This window comes from Danio rerio, chromosome 4 (assembly GCF_052040795.2).
Source record: "Danio rerio strain M-AB ecotype USA chromosome 4, GRCz13ab, whole genome shotgun sequence".
Classification (NCBI taxonomy): Eukaryota; Metazoa; Chordata; class Actinopteri; order Cypriniformes; family Danionidae; genus Danio; species Danio rerio.
In genome coordinates, this window is record NC_141024.2 from 8,214,798 (window position 1) to 8,239,169 (window position 24,372).

A 24,372-nucleotide genomic window follows, 5' to 3' on the forward strand; every position below is an offset into this window, starting at 1 on the left:
ATGGGCGGGCCGATGCATGGAAGAATGGATGGATGGAGAACGGATAGGAAGATAGGGGATAGATGGATGAATGGATGGATGGATGGACGGACAGATGGAAAGAGGAATGGATGGATGGGTAGATAGATGGATGGGTAGGCGGATGGGTGGGCTGATGGATGGATAGACGGATGAATGAATGGACGGATGGATGGACGGGCAGATAGACGGGCAGATGGATGGGCATCCAAAGACAAGATAATTAGGCAAATAAAGAAGTTTATGAATAAATGTAAGGCTTCACCTTGGTATATTTGCAAATGTACTGATAAAATAGGAAATCAACATACAGTTCAGCTAAACAATAACATACAGCTTTTCCCAATGATTCTGCATCATTAAAATTCAAATCCTTATTAATGTTTTGACATTTATTTATGTGCGTTCAAACCACATCCAACTTCTCTATCAGAACCAAAAGCAGGTCACCTAAATAACTCTAATGGGATTTTATGAGATAATGTTCTGGACAAGCATGAAGTCAATCACCACATGAAATCTTTTTCTTTGTTTTTTTTTTTGTATTGTTGTTTTTGTAATATCTCTATAATCATCAACTGGCTGGTGAGCACTGAAGAAAGTAGTTTAAAGAGGGCGAGAACAGGTCAGTGAATAAGAACACGTCCCAGAAGCATCTGCAATGTCCCACATTCAGCATCTCTACGCCTGAGAGATGCTCCATTACTCCACTTAGCCTTATATTTTTAGCCTGTAGCGCAGACCAGCTTCACTCCATCACCCAGATGTGTCACTCCAGCGATCCGTCGGCCACAAACCTCCAGCAAACACACACACGCAGAGGTCAAAATCCACTGCTGTTGAGTAAATTTGGGGCAGCAGTTCATCTGACAACAATTTGATATGACAACCTATTAGACACATGCTGAAATTCAAGCAGGCCCGCACGATTAATCGTATCTAAAACGGAAAAGCTGCGATTATTTCAATGTACTATTAAATATGGTGACAAGCATCTATGTTTTGACAGTTCGTAAGCACATTAGCCTGAACAATGTGAAAAATGCAACATTCTACATGCAAAGGCTTTCTTGTTTACTTTTTGGCTTTAGAATTATTCATGTTCTCTGCACTTTAAATGGCAGAAGAACTTGTCGTTTCAACCTTAATGTGGGTTATCGCCAGTGTTTTACTGATCTAAAATTGTTTAGAGCATGCTTGGATACTTAAAAGTTTAGGATCCATTCATTTTCCTTCAGATTTGTTCCTTATTTATCAGAGGCCGCCACAGCGGAACGAACCACCAACCACCAATTTTGGTTTTAAAGAATAGGCTTTTAAGAAAAGGCTTTTAAATATTTTTTTTCCCACATTTTTCAAGTGGCTTGGGCTGATTTTCGCTGTTTATTCAGATGAATGCCTCACCCAAAGAGCAACAACACATTATTTAAGCTACCCCTGAGCACTTTTTTGTTTGATTTTGGATTGAACCATCAACTATTCCGGCATATGTTTTACACAGCGGATGCCCTTCCAGCCACAACTTTATACTGGGAAAAACCCATACACTCTCACATACACACACACACACACACACTATATGGCAAATTTTGTTTACCTAATTCACATCTTTGGACTGTGGGGGAAACCGGAGCACCTGGAGGAAACCCACACGAACATGGGCAAAACATGCAAACTCCACACAGAAACGCCAACTGGCCCAGTCGGAACTCGAACCAGCGACCTTCTTGCTCTAAGGCCATTTTCTTAAATTTTCACAACGGCTTAATTTAAACTTAATTTAACTCAATTGAAAAATTATGTTTTAAATATACAGTAGCATAGCGTAGTTTTCTTTGGCTCTGTCAAACTGTCGAAAACCACCACATCGATTAGATTTTCTCTTCAAATGACGCAGCTCTAATATAATCAATGGTTTGCTACAGTGTTAAATGCACAATGCTGACTGTAAACAGACTTTACATTTTTTGTTAATATATTTATGAAGTGAAATGTGCATTTTCGTTTGACGTGCGATGTCATTTGAAACACGAAGAAACAGCAGGAACAGAGTTACTCCTCCCAGTTTTAAAAACAAGCCAATTGATTTCGTTTACATCACAACTTTCCCAGTGAGAGTGGTTGAGCTCAAGCACAGAGCAATAGAGTGGAGGAACTATGACGCCAATTTATATGCAAAAACCTGGAAGCGAGTTCGCATTTTAGCCGTTCTGTTCCCTCGTCCCAATGTCAATTGGTTATTTCAATGGGATTTCAATTAAATCGCTTAAATAAGGTTTGTGGCAAACACAACCTTAAGATACTTTCCCGTTTTACTCTACGACATAAAACACATCAGTTACATCACACTATTGATTTTATTAAATCGGTTACGCTTCTTTTAAAACAACTATCAAGTTGCTTAATAGGACTACAGGTGGATTCGGAGACATTATACGCCATCGACCAGATCTGGTCTGGAGCGCAGCTCGCTTGTTCTGGGCATTTGGATTCGTCTGTTATTTAAGTATTTTCATGAATAGAATTTTATACTTTGTAGTATTGTAGTAGGATAATTGTAGTAGGATAATTCATTCACTTGTAAAGGCTGTCCTGCTCTCAGTAATGCAAACTTGTAAATAAATGGGTAAAAATACATTCATATTAAGTGTCATTTTAACGTGATCAAGTGATTTTGCGTCATTTTTTTCTTCATCTGAACACATTTAACTCTGTCATAACTGCAATATTTACACTCCTCCATGAAATGTATAGCATATGTGACTGTATGGGCTGCTTTTCGCTCTACTTTGTGACATAAAAATAATATTAAATGTTGTTCTCGATCCATGATGGATCTTGCAGGCATTCTGTTAGTCGTCTGTTAAAGTAAGCAGGCTGTGTGCACGCGCACGATACACTAACTTAAATATGTCTTATAATAATACTATGTAGGCACATTTATACATACAGCTTTAAAACTTTTACAACAACCGTAAAGCAAATAAGATGCATTTCCCACATAAAAAAAAAACTATCCAAAAGGCACATAGGTCTATACAGATGTGTTTGGCGTATTTATTTGTTTATAATATATAATGTGGATTATAATATAATAAACAGAGAGATTAACTCTTTGTCATGGACCATATTTCTAAAAATAAGCTAGAAAAATTGTCTGTAGCAGGGTGGTGCTGACGTCACAGACGAGCACCCCGAAGTTAGTGTAGTCCATTTATAGCCTTATGTTAGCTTTTCAATTCTTGCGTTTGCATTTAAGATCTAAAAGTGCTCAAAGTTATATTATCGTGTGGGGATTATCCGACTGGACAAAACGTGTAAGTGTAATGAACTGTGTTTAAACACAGAGCTTATTATTTGCAATCTTTGAAAAGCCTATAGGAAAATCCTATAGGGATTTTATCGAGTGAACCAGTTTTATACTGGCAGCCGATTAGCCTACAAGGTGACGCCATAGTTCCTCCACTATATCGAGTCTTGAACTGGGTGGGGCATGTCAGATACTTTAAAGAGCATTTGATTGGTCAAAAGATTTGATGAGCTGACCTCAAATAAATAGTTTGGTGGAAGTGGCAAAGCACTGGATGTTTATTTTGTCTAAATGCAAACGTTGTCAGTTTTGTAGCACACTAGCTATCCTTAAGACTGACTAACATATTGATACCAACGTCTAAAAACTTTTCATTGGGACATTAAAAGCAAAAAGCTTTTGAGCTTCAGCAACTAGAGCAACATAAAAATCTGCAACAAGAAAAAAAACAAAAACAATTGGCTCAGCAAAGACAACAAAGTCATGCAGAGCTGCCTTCTGGGTAATGTGCCATAATGCTCTCCTTTACACCTGACATTCTAGATTATAAATATAATACGCAACTAAAAATAAAGTTGAAAACACCCACACATATTGGTTTGCTGCTAAAAATGTGAGGAAATTGGGAAGTGGGAAATTGGGTCAGTTTGGGAGAAATGGTGGCACCGCAATGCGCTATAGCTGCTTTGAGCTGGTGACGTAAGCCAACCAAACTTTGCACAGGGATTTTAACGGCAATCTGACTCAAAGTTAATCATTCCTAACTTTCTCCTGCTCTGTTTGTGCGCTTTACCCCCTCCGACAACAATCATGTCATCAAAAAACTGGTTTAGTTAGAAAGGATCTGATATTACAGCTCATTAAAACACAACAATAAACTGACATGGAAACTATTAATAAACTGAAATGAAGTAAATACACAGACCTTAATTTCCGATGATTGTTCTTTTTGTACAACTTAATACACATATAGTACATCTATCTGGCTTCACCAAGTCAAATTTAAAACTTTAAGACTTTTATGAGATTATTGTGAATTAAATTTCAGACTTGCACCAGGCTAAATGCTAAGGGCAGTGATAAAAGATTATTACTTGTCCTATTAGAAAAACAAATTCTAATTTAGTTCATTCTTAGCCACATATTTCAAATGATGTGTCAAAACCAGCAAACTCTAGTTACACACATATTTTGTTTTCTTTATAAACTACTTGACAAAAGTCTTGTTGTTAATAGAGCAAAAAATAATAACTTGACTTCTAGTTGATCATTTGGAAAAGTAGCAGAAGGTAGATTTTTCTCATGAATCATCCCAAATACTGCAGAAGACCTATTGGAACTTGCATGGACCCAAGATTCTCACAAAAATCAGTCAAGTTTGGTGAAGGAAAGCATGGTTTGGGGCGTAGTGGACATTTTAAAAGTGGTAGGGACAGCTGTATGAAATCCAAAGTTTACATTCTTAATCACCTGTTTCTAAATGGTCTGTCTCTAAAAGTGAGAAGAACGAATCCCCCCTCCCCCACCTGGTTGCTACGCCCCTGGTTAGGGGTTACATTCAGTATGGGGGCGTGTGAGAGATCTGCAGAGTGGATGGAAACACCAATAGCCTGAGGTATCAAGACATTTGTGCTGCCAATTACATTACAAATACATTGCCCTCCGGAGAGGGCAAATTCTTCAACAGGATAGCGCTCCTTCTCATACTTCAGCCTCCACATCAAAGTCCCTTAAAGCAAAGAAGGTCAAGCTGCTCCAGGATTGGCCAGCCCAGTCAACACACATGAACATTATTGAGCAAGTCTGGGGTAAGATGAAGGAGGAGGCATTGAAGATGAATCCAAAGAATCCAGTTTCAAAATCAAATCACCCAGATCATCACTCACTGACTATTTTCCCACCAAAGCTAACAAACCCAAGCACTAATTAAAACAATCAGTAACTAAATGCTAACCGGTCTTCACATGCCACCGTTCAGCCATCCTCACACACACACACACATCTGGCGATGTTCACGTTGCTCGTGTGCTGATCTGAGCTCCGATGCAGTGCTAAAAGCCCCTCGGCTGGTCTGTTCTCATGACAGATCATGTGGACGGATATTTCCAGACATCAGCTAAATCAGTCAAGACCTGGGGAATTAAACAAGAATGAACTACTGTAATCGATTACAGCTGAGGACGGCGCACGCTCAGCGCTATATGCACCGAAAACAGAGCTTGCACAAAGGAGGAATTGTGGAAGAGGGGGAAAATGTGAAAATGAATAAGATGATATTTTCCTGGTTAACGGCAAGTTAAACACGCTGGAGTTTAAAATCGCAGAAAATGTTAAACATATCCCAAACATATCCATCTTTTCTCCTTGTTGTAATCAAACACAATCAATGTTAAATTAAAAATTTCAGCCTTAATTATTTTCTTGGCAACCTCACAGCAAGCCAGCATGTAAGTATTCCTTTTATTCCTATATATAAAATAATAATTAAAATAAACATCAAATTATATTTAGTTTGATTTTAATATGACTTACATTAGGCCATTAAAATAAAATAAACTTGGAACCACCAACAAAATTAATATTACATCCATTTCATATCTATGAGATGTATGTGAATGCAGAAAACCTCATTCATAACCAATGGAAAATCAACACATGTATTAATATAAACATTAAATACATAAAATTACATATTATTTTTGACAATTATTTATAATTATTAATTTATAAATGGTATATTTAAACGTCAGTAAGCAAAAGTAATTAATTTATGTGATTGAAATATCAAAACAAAACACAGTTTTTGTTAACAAAACTGCATTTCATTAATTTTAATAAATATTTATATTTTTAAATAATATATATTTAATATATATTTATATTTTTTAAATAATTTCAGTTGTACTAACTGTCTGCATGTCACTCATTTACTGTAATGCCATTGATTATATTTAGCCAGACGTAATAAATAGTGTGGATAAAGATTGAACACCATCTCTCCAGAGATGCTTGATTGGGTTTACTCAGGGCTTTGGCTGGGCCATTCAAGAATAGTCACAAAGTTGTTGTGAAGCCACTGCTTTGTTAATTTAGCTGTGTGCTTAGGGTCATTGTCTTGTCGAAAGGTAAACCTTTGACCCAGTCTGAGCTGATGAGCACTCTGGAGAAGGTTTTCGTCCAGGATTAGGCATGGGATGATGACCGTTTTCAAGGTTTACCGCAGTTTTTAACCGCAATTTTTTTTGTAATACCGTTCCTTAGGTATGTGTAACATGTTTTATTTACATAAAATTATCCAAAGATGCCAAATCAAATCTGTGTTTTTAAAACTAGTGAAGACAGCAGAAGTCTATGTGTCATTTGAATTATTTAGCCTAAAATGTTTACAGCTTCAAAATATTATAAATCTTTCAAAAAAATCAAATATATTTTCATAGGGAAAAAAAAGTTTGTGTTTTTTACCCAGACATTTTAGGAATATATTTTAGAGCAGTAATCATAACACTGTGAAATCATATTGTCAGAGTGTACGGTATCATACCGTCAGAATACCAGTCCATGCCAATCCAGGATATCCCTGGAGTTTAATTTCAAATGATTTTACTGATTTATTAATTTAAGGGAGTCAGAATACTTTCCGTACCCACTGTATACTTACATATACACAAAATAAATATTCACAGTACACATATATCAAGTCAAAACAAATTTTATTTTGGATGTTTAATTGTGATTAATACTTGCCCAGCACAAATAATAAACAATCCAATTTTTGCTGCTTGCCTGTCAGAGGTAATCACAAAAAAAAAAAAAGAATTTTTTTCATAATCATAATAAATATTGTTATCGTAAATATTCCTGAAATATCACCATATCCTTTTGAGGCTATTTTGCTCATCCTAAGCACAACCATTCATACGAAAAATAATCTCTGAATCACAGATGACAAACTCCAGGTAAATTCCCCAACCTCCATGCAAAAGTACAAACTGTGCTTTACTGCAGAAAAAAAAGATGAGTGCAGAGATCTGTGATGCTCTGCTGTTGCTAAGAGATGCAGGAATGTAAACACCAGTGATCACACACACACACACACACACACACAAAGATGCAAACAAAAATGCAAATGCGCACACACACACACACAAACAAACACACACTCCTTCAGTAGAATGCGAGTGACACCAGAGTGTCTGTTACTATCCTTGTGCCTCGCCATTAATATTTTAGAGCTAGAAGGTTAAAAGAAGTCGCACAGAGAGAGTTTTTGGAAGCGCATCATTAGGAAACATTTCACAAAGAAGAAATGCATTGTTAAAACTCAGGGGAGCTTAAAATGGCTCATTTATGGCGCAAAAAAAAAGATTGAAATGCAAGCCAAACTTTGCATGTAGCAATGCAGGTGATGCTACTGTAAAACTGTGGCTTCCTCAATCTATGAGCTATTTATAATAACCTACAGTCAAGCGACCAAAGTTACAAATGCCCTTTTCTTTTTCTGGCATAAACAATAGTTACAGTGAAAATAGTAATATGAAAAATGATTAAATACAATTACATTTTCAAATAAAATGTAAAAATAACAACACATTTAAAATAAAACAAATATAAAATAAAATGTGAAAAAGTAAAAAAATAAAACATTAAAAAATATTACAATGAATATAAAAAAATAAACAAATGATAAATGATGATATATAAACTAAAATATTAAAATTAATATAGATTATTTGATCAATAATGAAAAAAAATCGATACTGAAGTAAATATTAGAAAATAAATAAATCATAAATGATAATATAAAAATTAAAATATTTAATGTAAATTATTTAAACAATAATGCAAAAAATCTAGATTACAATAAATATTAGACAATGAACAAATTACAAATAAATCAATGTTTAAAATAACGTCAATTATAAAAATCTAAATTACAATAAATTAACAAATGATAAAAGAGGAATAATCAACATATTTAACACAATATAAATGATTATAGAGATTATTTTATATATAAAATAGTCAAAGCATAAACATTTATAAACTTCCTATAACAATTATTTACAACCCTCAATCCAAAGCCATGGCAAACTACATAGGACACTATACATCACTGTCACTTCACAGGAAGTTGAGATGAAAATTGTCATTGCACTGTGTAATTCATGCAGTACTACACAAAGTTTAGACACAATAACCACTGTGACAGAGTCTGGCATTTTTATTCAGCTCAATGCGGGTACAAAACGAATGAGATGTGACCTTTACAACTCAAATATCATGTCTGTGTGTCACATAAAGGTTAAAGCCACACATGCAGATTACAAATTAACTCATTTATTATTAATATGATTATGATGAACAGATGCTGCAATTTATTTATACAATTTCTTGTATTTAATATATCTATAATACAATAAAGAAGCATAATACTATATAATAAATATGTAATATGGTGTATTATTTATGACTTATAATGTATAACCTATACATTTATGTATGTGTTTGTGCATAAACACTTCAAACTATGGAGAAAAAGAGTATAATTAATACAATTATTATGACATAAGACATTTCTTACCTATTTAAAATAAATATTACATATAAAATCAACAAAAATACTAAAATCATGCTTTGTTTTCAGACATTTACATTCCCTTTTAGACAATAATTAATGAATCAATGCATGCTAGAATTAATATATATGAAAATTGGCCAGAATTAATATTTACCTAATTAATATTTGGGGAAAATCTAATAATAAAACCTTTATAGATTTATAAATGCTCTAATCAGTGCACACTACGCAGTGACCAGGGGATTGTTTCCCATGTGAATGCTTGATTCTAATCCAAAGAGATTATCAGCCAATCAGAGCGCAGCACACAGACAGACGGGCACACATGGCACAAATGGTGTCAAAGCGATGATCAGAGAGGAAAGTAGGCCAGTCTATGCAGCACACTTGGATCAGATGTGATGGGCACGGGATGGTACTGGAGGAATGCTCTCTGTGTGTGAGTGTGTGTGTGTGCGGGGGATACTGAAGCAGTCTGGCACTGTACAAAGAAAGCTTTCAGAAAGTGGAGTTTGGTGAGCGAAAGAGTTGAACCAGGAACAGACTAACACACACACACACAAACACACACTCACTTCATGCTTAATGTACTGTGGTTAAACTCACATTCATTTATATGTGTAATGACTTACAGTGCACTCAGTTTATGCATTGAACCCATGACCTTGCCATTGCTATGAGCCACTACCACTGGAGTTTCTACCAAAAGATTCATATATTTCTTTTAGCATTAGCAATATTTATTTATTAGTTATTAATGGTTGAAACTTGTTTAGTATAATTTAGTATTATTAAGTGTATGAACTATTTGTTTAGAATCCTCATAATAAATTTATATTAATGAATAGAATTAAATTATTATTACAGGAATATTTGGTATATGGATGTAATTGAAAATACATTGCCATCATCTACATCCAACTATCATTAAAATAATTTAAGATAATAATTTCACAGAAATAAAATAAATGATATCTTATTTTTAAAATATCACTATTTTGCTTTTATCAAAAATATAAATTAATAAATATTAACAATACATTTGCTGTTATAATAAAAATGTGTTTTAATTTATCACACATAAAATGGTTTAGTTTTTATTATTGTTATTAGTAATAATAATAATTATTATTATTATATCAATTATAAAAAAGAATGAATTAAATATACATTAATAATTCAATATTATTAATATATCATAAATTATTCATTATACTATAACAATGATTACATACATTTTATTTAATAATTGATTTACAAAATTATATCTTATTTTTAAAATATCACTATTTTGCTTTTATCAAAAATATAAATTAATAAATATTAACAATACATTTGCTGTTATAATAAAAATGTGTTTTAATTTATCACATAAAATAGTTTAGTTTTTATTATTGTTATTAGTAATAATAATAATAATAATTATTATTATTATATCAATTATTAAAAGAATGAATTAAATATACATTAATAATTCAATATTATTAATATATCATAAATTATTCATTATACTATAACAATGATTACATACATTTTATTTAATAATTGATTTACAAAATTATATCTTATTTTTAAAATATCACTATTATACTTTTATCAAAATAAAAATGAATACATATTAAAAATACATAAAATAAAATTATATTTTAATTTATTACACAAAATAATTATTGTTTTTACTGTTAATAATAATAATAAAAATAATATGATTCTTAGTAGTATTACCAATTATAACAGTATTATTATTATTATTATTGTTATTATTATTATTATTATTATTATTATTATTATTATTATTATTATTATTGTCATCAAACATCAAAACAGTCAATTAAATATACATTAATAATTCATTATTATCTAGTAATAATTACATACATTTAATTAATTTTTTTATTTACGTATAAAATATTTTTATCAAATATAAATTAACAAATATTAACAATACATTTGCTAATATCCTAAAAATGTATTTTAATTTATTACACAAAACATATTGTCTTCTATTATTGTTATTAGTAATATTAATGTTAGGATTTGAATTATTATTTTGATTACAACAACAACAACAATAATAATAATAATAATAATAATAATAATAATAATAATAATATATTACTATCATCATCGATCATCAAAATGGTGAATTAAATATACATTAATAATAATACATGTCATTTATTATTCATTATTATGTTATAATAATCACTCCATAAATTATAATTGTTTTATTTACATTAAAAATATTTCTAAATGAAATACAAATTAATAAATATTACCAATAAATAGTTCATATAATAAAATTAATGTTTTAATTTATAACAAAAAATCTTATTAGTAATAATAATGTTATCAAAATAGTAATCATCAAAATAGTGAATAAACTATACATAACAATTCATTATTACCTAATAATTTTAATTTTAATTAAATTAAATTTAATTTAATTTTGTATTAACTAATAAAATCATCTTGATCAAATATAAATTAACAAATATTAACAATACATTTGCTGATATAATAAAAATGAAAAAATGTACATTAATAAGTCATTATTACCTAATAATAATTACAGAAATTCCATTTAATTTATTTACTAATTTATTTACTTGATCATATAAAAAGTTATAAATATTAACGATAGATCTGTTGATATAATAAAAATGTGTTTTAATTTATTACTCACAAAAATAATCACTTGTAATGTTATGACTTGTTTTATTATTATTGTTATTATTATTATTATTATCAATAATAATAATAATAATAATAATAATAATAATAATAATAATAATAATAATAATAATAATAATAATAATAATAATAACAACAACAATGTATAATATTATTGTTATCATCATCAATCATCAAACAGTGAATTAAATATACATTAGTAATTCATTATTCTTCATACATGTCATTAATTATTAATTATCATGTTATAATAATAACTACATCAGCTATTAAATGTTGTTATTTACTAATAAAACCTTTTTTTTCATTCAAATTCTTACCTAAAATCAACAGCAGGTACAATGCGGTGAATTTATTCCAAATATAACCAAGAGATATTACCACTGAAAGCCATTTTCCACTGAATCCGGAGCACAGTATATTTTACTGTACTACAATTTAGACAGACTGCAAAAACTGTTACAAATAAAAGTGTAATGTAGGTAGAAGTATACAGTACACATGTAGTGGATCCACTGAAGTGTGAATATCAGACAAAAGCTTAGGTCCAGCTGATAAGTCTTCTATCCCTAGATAATAGTCTGCTTCCTGAAACCATGACCTGAGGGGGAATGACAGCAAGCACTCACACAAATAAACACACACACGCGCGCACACATTCTTCACATGGCTGAAATATCTGTCATTGTGTCTGTGTGCAGGCCCACGGCTAAAGGCTTAGAACTGTTTTCCTCCGATAACACCCAGATCTAACCCTGCCTGCTCTCGCTCAGGTCCTGTATCACACGACTCTCTTCCTGTGTTTGATAACTGCTGGTTTTTCCTGAAAGGTTAACTATTGTTTAAATAGCCGCCGGCGGTTTGCAGTTTCCATGTGACTTACTGAAGACTGGATGTCAATCACACAACATGATGACAGCATCATGATGTCACCACAGCTCTCTAATTAGGTCACTTCCTGTGAGGTTTGCCACTTCCTCTTAAAGGAAGGCAGAAGAGAAGGCAGTAAGCGGAGTCGATCCACATTAAAAGTGTCTCATCCTTGAAGGGAAGGAGAGCCAGAAACGGAGAAACTCTTGTTGCTAATGGCAACGTGCTCTTTTTAGAAGACGTCTGCATCGCAAACAGGGTCCAGAAAGTGTGAACTACTTCAAGAATGTGAAGTAACCTACTTTCAGCAAGAAGGAGAGGATTTGAGAGAAACAGCTTGCATAAATCTGCTGGAAATGTTTGCATAATGTTGGAGAAAATTAAATATTAAATATAATATGTAAATATTGTCATATCTTATTTTATACAACAGTTCTGTCTGATTCTCGAATCTGATTGGCGGATAGCTGTGAGATATTCTGCAATAGCAGCACCAGTCCAGCCTCTTCACCCTTCAGCTTTGTATTACTCCGCCCACATACAGCGACAAGAGGACACTTTACAGTTTGACAAATATTGCAGCTGTTGGACAACACTTTTTGAGACTCTTTTAGTCGAGAATGTAGTTGTTTATGTTGCATCTATGCAGTTTATTTATAGGGATAGTGCCTATTTCGAAATATTTATAATTTCAGAGACAGCGAGTCGGCGTCCATTAGTCAAAGACTAATGAAGTTGTCTATCCACAAGATGGCGCCAGGACTGCATATTAAGCCCTTTGGAATATTAAAGAGCGCGTTTTCTTACTTCAGCTGATCAGATCATTATTAAACTGGTAAGAGATATTCTAATTCGATCTCTTTCTTTTGTATAGATTGCAACTATGCCGTTTATTTATAGTTATTTTTCTGTTCCGATTCTGAACATTGTTATTCAGAGACCTCACCCCAATGCCTCACCCCCAAACAGTAGTAGTGAATATTACACTACCGGTCAAAAGTTTGTGGTCAGTGGGATTTTTAAATGTTTTAAAATAAGCCTATTCTACTCACCCAGGCTGCATTTATTTCATCAAAATATGAATTGTAAAATTGTGAACGTTATTGCACTTTAAAACAACTGTTCAAAAGTAGTTTATAATGTAATTTAACCATTTATTCCAGTGATTTTATTGATGAATTTTCAGCTTCATTACTCCAGTCTTCAGAGTCTCTAATATGAATTATTAATAATAATAATTATTGATAATTATTATTAATATTATTAATGGTAATAGTAATAAAAGCAATAATGTCTAAAGTAATTATTTCATTTCAAACTACATTCAATTTTTTTATATAATTATCTAACAATGTTTTTACATTTAATAAATGCCGCCTTAAACAGAATAATTTTCTATACAAAAAAAATTACATGATAAAAAAAACTCAATAAATATTATTTATATTTTTTACTTTTATAATCAACATTTTTATGAATAAAAATTGATTTCAATATTTTAAATATGAATTATTAATGATTTTTGTTAATACTGATTATAAGAGGAAAGCAAGTTTTTTCTTGACAACACGCCAGTTTTATATTCATATCCGTTAGATATTATTATAGCTTTTATTATTAGTATTTATTAATAGATATTTTAGATTTTAAATTAGCCATTTAGAACATTTTTAAGTTGACCTACAAGAACAATATCTACACCAAATTATATATTTAATATAACAATTCTATACAGCAAATAAATATAATTTAATCAAATAAATACAATTATTTATTATTTATTTACTTATTTTAAGAAAATTTTTGTCAGTGGGGAAGTAAAATAACCTTGTTTTTGCTTTAAAATGTAGATATTTGGACTAGAAACAAGACTAAAAATTCTAAGAAAGAAATGTTTTTTTGCATAAAGCATGTAAATTCCATATAAATACAGTTTAAATCCTCACCCTAACTCAGATAACACAAAAGTAAAAACAATAAAACATAGAAAAAAATTTATTAAATTATTAAAATAAATCACTATAACATTGTTTCTTCTGATTTAATTTCAATTTGCTTTATAGTTGTTTTTTAAAATTTGTGTTTAGTTCAGCTTTACTTTAGCTCGCTTATTTAAACAAAACAAAAATCAGAAACATGTCATATGTTATAACATTTTAAATACTTTTATTTTAGGGTTTTGCATTTACACTTTTGGTCATCAATAATAACCCTGATGTGTATTGTACTGAAAACTGAAAAAAGCTCGGATATAAAGCTGAAACCAGCCAAATCATTCACAACGAATCAATCGACTGTTCATTCAAGCACGGAGAACCAATTTCAGATGCAATCAGAATGAAAAGTCAGCACACTGTGTTCTGCGTGGCTGACGGGATGATGGGAAGATAGCAGAGACCAAAAGAACAACCTGATGTTTTCATGTGGTTTGACTGTCAAAGCTAGCATTGTGAAAAACACAAGTGCGTGCAGTCAGAAGTGTCTTCACGTTATGCAAGGTAAATCACCAGCTGTTCTTCATCAAATTAATTGCATCCCATGCTGTCCTTGACCCACTGATAGTACATGAGCACCAATGCATAGACAACAGGAGATAGGGCTTCTCATATAACACAACCCACCGCTAGCAGCTTTGCACAGGTCATGTTACATTCAAGCCTGCAACAATGTGTTTCCTCCATCCTACTTTCCTTGCCACAAACACACAAGAAAAGCATGAACAAACAATCAGCAACCAAAAAAAACCAGACCAAATCAATGCGTAATGTAAAACAACAGCATGACTACTTTTCTCACATCTACACTCACAGCTTGTTTCTTTTATTGCTGCGTGTGTGTGTGTGTGTGTGTGTGTGTGTGTGTGTGTGTTTTACATGCTTATTGCAACGGGATGGAATAAATCCTGCTTAGTAACATTGTAAGGATAAACTGGCACATGTCTAAGAAAGCTATAAGGACACAAATGTTTAAATATAACATTAAATATAACCAGTGGAAAAAATGATTTAATTTGTTTATTTATGGCCACCTCAGCAACTTATGGCTGTTTTATGGCAAGATAAATACTGATAAAACATATATTACATAATAACTTCATAAATCTATAAGCAACAATACAAAAAACACTTCCAATTTGACATTAAATATGATTTTTCACATCAATATAAGATCATTTAAAATTCTTCCTATATAGACAATCTTTAAAAAAACATCCATCAAAGTGCTTTTAATATAAAACCCTTGTCTATCAGTCTTTAAAATTTCACATTCGCTTAAATATTTATCAATGGAAAAAAGGAATAACAATAACCTAAAGACAGTGGCACAAGAAAAAGAGCTAGAAAAAATCCCACAGATCTACTTTGAATGAATAAAACAAACAAAAAAAAAAGGCCACGTCAAATTAGAAATGACGACTTCTGTTAAAGGCATTTGCCCCAACCCTCTCCATCTGTCTCACTCTCCTCTCAGATGGGACGGTGCGCCAAATCAAGGTTACAATAGGAAAACTTTGACCCACAGACCCTAATTTAGGTATCTCTACTTTAGACCTACCCTGCTTTTCTGATTCAATATCATCCTAGCAACTACTAAGCAACATGAAATCAAATCCTTAAACACCCTAGCAACTATGTAACAATATGTTTATGGTTTTATACAGCAAAACAGTAACTTTATTTATTTATTTAGCTGATATCTACCCTAGTAACCACTTAGAAACATCTATTGGAAAACCAATATCAAACTAATGACATTGTGATGGTTTTACAGTCAAAAATACTTTGTCTCACTTTTACCAACATTCCCCACCACCATTTAAAACTGCTTGACAATCATATAGCAACGTCTTGTCAACATCTTAAGCAACCGCCAGCAACATGGCAATGGTTTTATACAATCAAAGAAAAAAAAAAAACACTTGCTTTTTTCTTTTCTGATTTTTCCCTCTTACCCTAGCAACGACTTAGCAGCATTGGTAATTACCAAAATCAACCTATGGTGATGAATTTACACAGGCAAGCACTTGACTAGGGCTGTCACGATATCTATTATTTGCTAGGGGATGGATTGCATCCAAATATATTTGTGTATTTGTGATAAACAAAATTTTTGGCACTTTATAAATTGTATATATATATATATATATATATATATATATATATATATATATATACATTTTTTACAAAATAATAGTGTAATAATTCAGGTACACCGTTTCAAAGCACATTTTATTTTTAAGAATATTTAGATGTTTGAAATTGAAACATAAAAAAATAATTAAACAAACAAATAATAATAAATAGTAGACGTAAACAAATATGTGTAAGTCAAAAGTAGACTTTGAATGCATCTCAGGCACCATATTTTTAATTCCAAGACATGACTGTTTGTTAAAGGTTTGCAGCATTTTTTTAATGCTGATTTTTTGAGCATGTTTAACAGCTACATCTCTTTAGCTAAATAATTGTACCTGTCTGTGAACATGTGCCATTTTGCGCTGTCATGTTTCTATTTGCACTGGAAGCAAATACATCCATTACAGTTCACTATCTGGAAGACCCCACTACAGTACCAACTTCTGTTGTTCTTCCCATGTTAAAAAAAAGGATAGGGCGATTATGTTATAGATGTGATTTAAAGTTAGTTGTGTAACCTTTTTTTTCCCATCGGCACTGTTCCAAGATGAATTTAACATTCGGCTTACAGCCAAAATGTTCCCACAAATTTTTACTCAATTTTGACCCAAGGAACCACTTAGCAACATGAAATACCCACTTAGAACTCCTTCGCAACCCTACAGGAACACTGTGGTAACCAATAAAAACGCCCTAAGAATATGATGATTAATTTTACTCAAAAACTTACAAGCATATTAGACTAGTTAGCCACTTATTAAATATTCTATAGCTTTGTTATCTTTACAACGTTTTGAAGATCCCAAAACATCCAATTACCAACCAACAAAGCAACTCATCCATTAAAAAAATGACATTTACACTTCACGCTACCAGTCAGCACATTACACAACCGCATACACTGTTGAAACCAGAGGGAGAGGGATGAAATATGGGTACGAACGGTTTATTAAGAAGACAAAAATAAAAGCATGTATAGTGTGTGGGTGTGTGTGAGAAAGCCAGCGTGACATTAAGAGTGAGAGACTTTTTTTGACGCCTTTTTATGGGCCATGCATAATCAGCATGATCCACCGCCACAATAAAGGCGGCCAAGTACAAAGGACCTAGAAGCGACAAAGGCCATGTAACCCTGCTCCTCTGTCACAACACACTGACACAACGTGAAACTGTATCATGAGCTTCATCTGGGTGAGGCATGGACCCATTGTCCTCATGTTACACTGACGACCATCATCAAACGCACAACTAGACCATGCACAGGAACAATGGCGTGCCTATACATTCCATATCCAACTAGGGCTGTGCTATGATGTATATGAACAAAACAAAAAGTCTATACTTTTATATTATGATCTATCGTGTCACAAAATACATCATTTACAATAATGCTTTTATATAATTGGGATGCAAGTAGCTGGGTTTTCATCACCATCTGTTAATGTACAAAAGAGGAATGGAAATTTACTATTGTAAATAAAAATCCCTTACAAAAATGTTTTTGTGCTCCTTTGAAGTGGTTTTGGACTTAAAAAAAAGAGTTCATGTAAATAATGGAAGATGTACAGTAAATGAATCTGAATAAATTCTGACATACGTAACATTCAACCCACATGACTATTACTTTGGCTTGTTTACTGTTGGTAGCTAGGCTACCAATACTATAGATAGCCACTCTAAAAATTGGATGGAAACGGATTATATCCGAACTTTGAAAAGATTACCATCAAGTTATGATAGAAACCCAGCTAGTAAAAGCATGGCGAAAAAAGTCAAGAGATGGAAAGTACAATATTTATAAAGATAAACAACGAAATCGTAAGTACAAAGCACACTAAAAGTGAAAACATATGGAAGGTACGGAAATTACAAACTTTAAAATAAAATCTCTTAACGCAGAACAATGTTTTTGCATTCCTTTGAAGTGGTTTTGGACTTTTAAAAAAGTTCATGCGAATAATGGAAGATGTAAGTGCATCTGAATAAATTCTGACATGCATAACATTCAACCCACGTGACTATTAAATTGGCTTGTTTACGGTTGGTTGCTAGGCTACCAATACTACAGAGAGCCACTCTAAACATTTGATGGAAACGCACCTAATTAGCATTTGGGATTATATCTGAACTTTGAAAAGATTACGCTATGATAGAAACCCAGCTTGTAACAGCATGGCAAAACAGTCGCAAGCTGGAAAGTGCGCTATTTATAAAGATAAACAAGGAAACCATAAGTACAAAGCACACAAAAAGTTAAAAAAATAAATGTGCAGTTTTAATGAGAAATGAGGTAATTTAAAAAATTTTAATTTAATAAAAATAAAACTCTCACAATAAAACATTTTTGTGCTCCTTTGAAGGAAAGTACAATATTTGAAAAGATAAACAATGAAGTTGTAAATACAAGGCACTTAAAAAGTGCAAAAAACAACAACATTTTTTTACTTTGAGTGCCTTTGAACCTGTTTTCATTGTTTACATATTTACTTTTGCATTATTATTACTCAATATTTGGTGTTTTGCCTGTATTTATTCAATTTTGAAAAGTGTTTTATATATTACTAACATGCATCATATTTTTAACATTCATAATCAAACATTTGCCTCGAACTTACAGGACATAAAGTGAAAAAAATAAATCACATATGAACAAGAAAATTCTTAAGTACATATTTTTAATCCTTTAATCCTTCCTTTCCATGTGCTTGATTGAATTTGCAAAAATATATACTATATCATGATATATATTAAGCCTGCACAATAAATCGTTTTTAGCTTTGATATCAATCGTGATAGTCACGTCGCCTATAAATGCAACGTTGAGAGATTATAATTTATCATTTGCAAAGGTTTTTATGTCCTGTGATTGTATGACAATTTTAAAAGCATTGAGAAATTGTACCGTTTTTAAATGTAATAACTATTAATTGTATTGAGTTATTTATAAAATGAAGACCATGCAGAATTATTTATACATTTGATTATTCGATGACCTTATGCATTTACAGCACTCACATATGTTAAAACAATTATACAAAGAATAGACTTGGGTCTATTGGTGTGTGTGTGTGCGCCATTGCATGCAAGGTTTCTGTATTTATAACCACCTCAGAGGATATTGGGAGTCGCGAGTCACTGGCATTGTCATTTTAGGGGTCGTAGGTGGAAAAGATTGGGAACCCCTGGTTTACTCAAATGGATTAAGTTTACAGAACTCATTAGGATTAGTTTTTGAACTTTAATGGTATGTTGCAATCAGTGTCCTCGAACGGTTTGAGTTGCCTTAACTTATTGGGTTTTACAGTGTATCTGAATACTGTTACACTCCTCGGAAATCAGCAAAACACGTTTTATTTAATTTGTTTTTTTTGTTTTGTTTTATTTATCGCATTTTTTCACTTTTAGATTGTTTATTATATTTTATGCAGATGCACTCAACTACAGAATCTATCTAAGATTCTAAACTATTTTCAGATAGAGCTATTTAAGTCGTCTGGTGAAATTGTATTCATATCGCAATACATACTGCAGAAAAACAAAATGTCATATTTTTCCAATATCGTGCAGCTCTAATATTTATCATTATCAGTATATGGCATGACTTATATCGTGATGTCATATTTTTATCATATCACCACCGAGCCATATATCCATCACCATGTGGGTCATATTACATGCAGCCATCCCAGACTGAGAACAGCCAAGCCACAGTCCCCGATTTGGGTCATCCATGTAACAGCTGCATGCCAGGTTGTGGAACGCACCCTCATTTCCATCTCAAGAGCCCCTGATTGAGAAAGGCATCATCCTGGGGCTGGCAACCCCCAAAATTGGCCACCAGCCCATTAATCGCATCCATCCAATGCATACGTATTCATATCCATGCATACATGTGTGCTCATTTGCGGTATTCGGTGCACGCACGTCTCATTCGCTACATCTGTTCGAGACACCAAAATAGCCAGGGCATTACGGAGGGCATATAAAGTTGGCACCACATCGATGGTTTCTACACTCAAGCATTTTAATGCAAGCCCCTTTGCTCTGCTGGAGGGGCGGAGATACATTTGTCCGCGTTCACGATTCATTAAACCCATCATCACATTTGCCGGGGTTACAAAGTCACCTGTGGTTTGACTGGAGAATGTGCGGATGAGGAATGAATTGGTCGTTATGCAAGGGTTCAACTATTAACCCATTTAAAAATGGTGATTAATCATTTAAATGACATTTACAGTGCATGTTACTAGCTGTCAAGTGTAAATTCACGCTGTGTTTATTGTTTAACAATGTGATCGAAAGAAGCAAGTACTGCAATAATATTAAAAAGTGCTATTTCTAATTATTACTACAAGTTCTAATGTGTCACTGATTAAATTTATTACCATTCATTGACTCGTACTGTAAAATTGTGTGTTATTTTACACAGAAAGCATATTAAATGCAGGTAAAGTGGTTTATATTTTTAAACAGCTTTTTCTTTTTGAGAAAAAAAATGAAAAAATAGGGGAAATTTAGGTTCAGCATGGCAGTCATATTTGCAAAAACTAAACAACATGCCTATTTTGACCGCTAGTTATTAAATATATACACTCATGAGCAGTCAAACTACATTTTATGTATTCATTCATTCATTTTCTTGTCTGCTTAGTCCCTTTATTAATCCGGGGTCGCCACAGCGGAATGAACCACCAACTTATCCAGCAAGTTTTTACGCAGCGGATCCCCTTCCAGCCGCAACACATCTCTGGGAAATTTATGTATATATATAACTAAATCAAATTATGAATAAAAACATTGTCCAAATCAGGAAAATATATGAGATATTAAGAGTGTACGCACTGTGATATTATATTCCCCTGAAAACATTTCTGATGAAGGCATATCATACATGTAGGGATGGGACGATAACCGTCTTCAAGGTATACTGCAGCTTGGAAAAGTCAAGGTTTTAAAACCGCCAAAAATTTCTGCTATAACGTTCCTAAGGTATATGTAAGATTTTTGATTTACATTTTTTAAGTATCTTTAGTTTTCTAGGACAACAGTAGCAGAACATATATCTAAAGGTGTCATTTTAAATTGTAATAAAGTCAGTGTTTTTAAAACAAACGAAGAAAGCAGAAGTCTATTATTCATTTGAATTATTCAGCCTGACATGTTTACTGCTCCAAAATACTACAAATGTTTCCTAAAATAAAGTATATTGTGTTCAAAGGGGGAAAAAGTTGTTGTTTTTTACTCAGACACTTAAAAAGAGCATATATCAGAGCGGTAATCACAATACCGTGAAACCCTGATATTTTATCTATAAGGTTATCATACTGTCAGAATGTTTTAGCGGCCCATATCTAGATAGATACAAGTAATACAATAATATTAAAAAGTTCTGTTTTTAATTAATACTACAAATTTTATTGTGTAACTGATCAAATGCATTACTGTATATTAATTCATACTGTTCAATTACATGCTATTTTACACAGAAAGTATATTAAATGCAGATAAAGTGCTTCATATAACTTTTACTTTTTGAGAACAAAAAAAAAGACGTCAAATTTAGGTTCAGCATTGCAGTCATATTAAAAAAATGAAACAACATGCCTATTTGGATGATTAATTATTAAATACATACACTCATACGCAGTCAAACTACATTTTATATTTTAAATTGACTTAAATTAGAAATCAAAACACTGTCCAAATCAAGAAAACATATGAGATATTGAGTCAGAGTATAAAGATTTAAATAGACAGTTAGTTGGTGTTTGCACTGTGATCCATTATATTCGCCTGAAAACATTTCTGATGCAGGCATATCAAACATGCGCATAGAAATCCCCATTATCTAAACTAAAACAACACATACTTTCACTAACTTTTGGAAACTTTTCCAGGGAATTACCATTTTAGCTGTAACAACTTGATTAAGTAAGGAGGCAACTGTCTGTCAGTGTTTGCTTGCAGTGAATTGATCTGCATAACAACTGCTTCAAACAGAAAGCACACATTGTAACAAGATGACTGATTTTAGTCTTATGATTCAACTTGAGTAAGGATAAAGGCAAACCAAAACAGCAACATTTTACAATAATATTGTATTAGTTAATGTATTAACTAAAATTGACAATATGTTTATTACATCTTAACTAACGTTAATGAAAACACAGTGGCTCAAGCTGAAAGTGAGTTAACTAAACATTCATGAGTTTTATTTTTAATAATGCATTATTTTAATGTTGATCTATGATTAATAAATGCTATACTGGTTCTCTATTAGCTCAAGTTAGTAAATACATCAACTAATAAAACATTAGTGCAAAGTGTGACCAACAAAACTACAAAAACAAACCTACAAAGCCTGTCAGGATGGGTTATTCAACCAGGTGGTGGAACTCGTTGCTAGTCAAAGCTTAAACAAACACTTCAAAACGGTTTGGCTTTTCTTTTATAACCAAACCAAACACACACAGTATTTGAAAACAACATTCAGCTCTTGTTGACAAAACAACCGTCGACTCAACAACATTTAACCAGATTACTCAAAACATCGCGGATGTATTTGATAGACGCGCAACAGACAAACATAACATTAGCTTCGCGTCCACCTTCCGCGAAAGTGCAGACGGTCGCCGGATGGAAAAACTCACCAGAGACGGTAAACGTTGTTCGGTCGCGAGTCCCTGCCCTCGCCTGCTTCTCGGAGGCCGGATGCCGTCTTTTCCACTCTCCGCCAACACACACAAACACAAGTCGCCTTTCCGACGAAAAACACACAGCCTCGCCCCACTTAAATCGGCCAAACTTGCGCTGATATCCTCAGTTTAACGGGTCCGTAGGTGCTTCGCGTGCGGTTCACTATGGCGATCGTTTCCCTGGAGCGCAGCGCACGGTGACGGAGCTCGAGGCCGGGAGGGGTGCCGCTGCTGCCCGTCTACTGACGCCTCCGCCTAGGGGTGACATCGGAGGAAGAGGAAAACCTTCTCGCACAATTATTTAAACATCGCAGCAAGCTGTGACTTGATAAACAGCGCTATCTGCTGGTATCTGTTCGGTTTCTTATATGTAAGCCCATTATAGACTAGATTTCCGCAGATTTAGAGCCCATTATTGAGACTATACTGGTGCAATAGTGTGTGTAAATTTATATTTATTCAGTTTTTAAATGATTTCAGTAATATTATTGTTCTTTAATATGAAAATGTATATTATTACCAAAACAGTTTGTAAAAATGTTGTCCTTTTTGCTTTGTTTACCAAATAAGTGCATCTAAATTAATTTGCATTATAAACATTAAATAATAGCTTTTAAAAAAAGTATTTTTTATTTAATATATTAAGTTTTTAGTTATGATATCCCAAAATCATTCTGCATAAATTTGCAGATTTTTTCCAAAATTCTCAGCAGAAATAGCAAAAAATGTCCGCAGATTCTCCTTGGCCCTACTTTATATGTTATGGAATATGTTTTTGTTTTGTTTGATTTATTTCAATTAGACTTTGAGTCTGTAATAAAGTTTAAATCAATGAATGAACGCTTGTGGGTGATGTGGCGTAGTGGTTAGGTGTAAATCTTGTGAACTTGGAAATGTACTTCTGTCAACAGCTGTAAAAATTTGTTACTGTAATATAATAAACTAAAAATGATGTGTTAAAAAAGTGAAAATTAATTCTGTCGAGTTGTTTATTCCTGGTGGTTCATTCCGCTATGGTGCCCCAGCTTAATAAAGGGACTAAGCTGAAATGAAAATTAATGAATGAATGAT

General features: G+C 32.5%; 1 protein-coding gene across 3 annotated transcripts in view; it reads right to left on the bottom strand.

Moving 5' to 3' along the window:
* Positions 1-23,574, bottom strand: part of cdk17 (cyclin dependent kinase 17) — a 95,776-nt gene extending 72,202 nt beyond the window's left edge. For 2 of the 3 annotated variants that reach the window (XR_015942103.1, XR_015942102.1), the window contains exon 1: positions 23,257-23,554. The gene's annotated coding sequence lies outside the window, so the exon portion shown is untranslated. 3 annotated transcript variants of the gene reach the window in all.
* Positions 23,575-24,372: the final 798 nt, after the last annotated feature.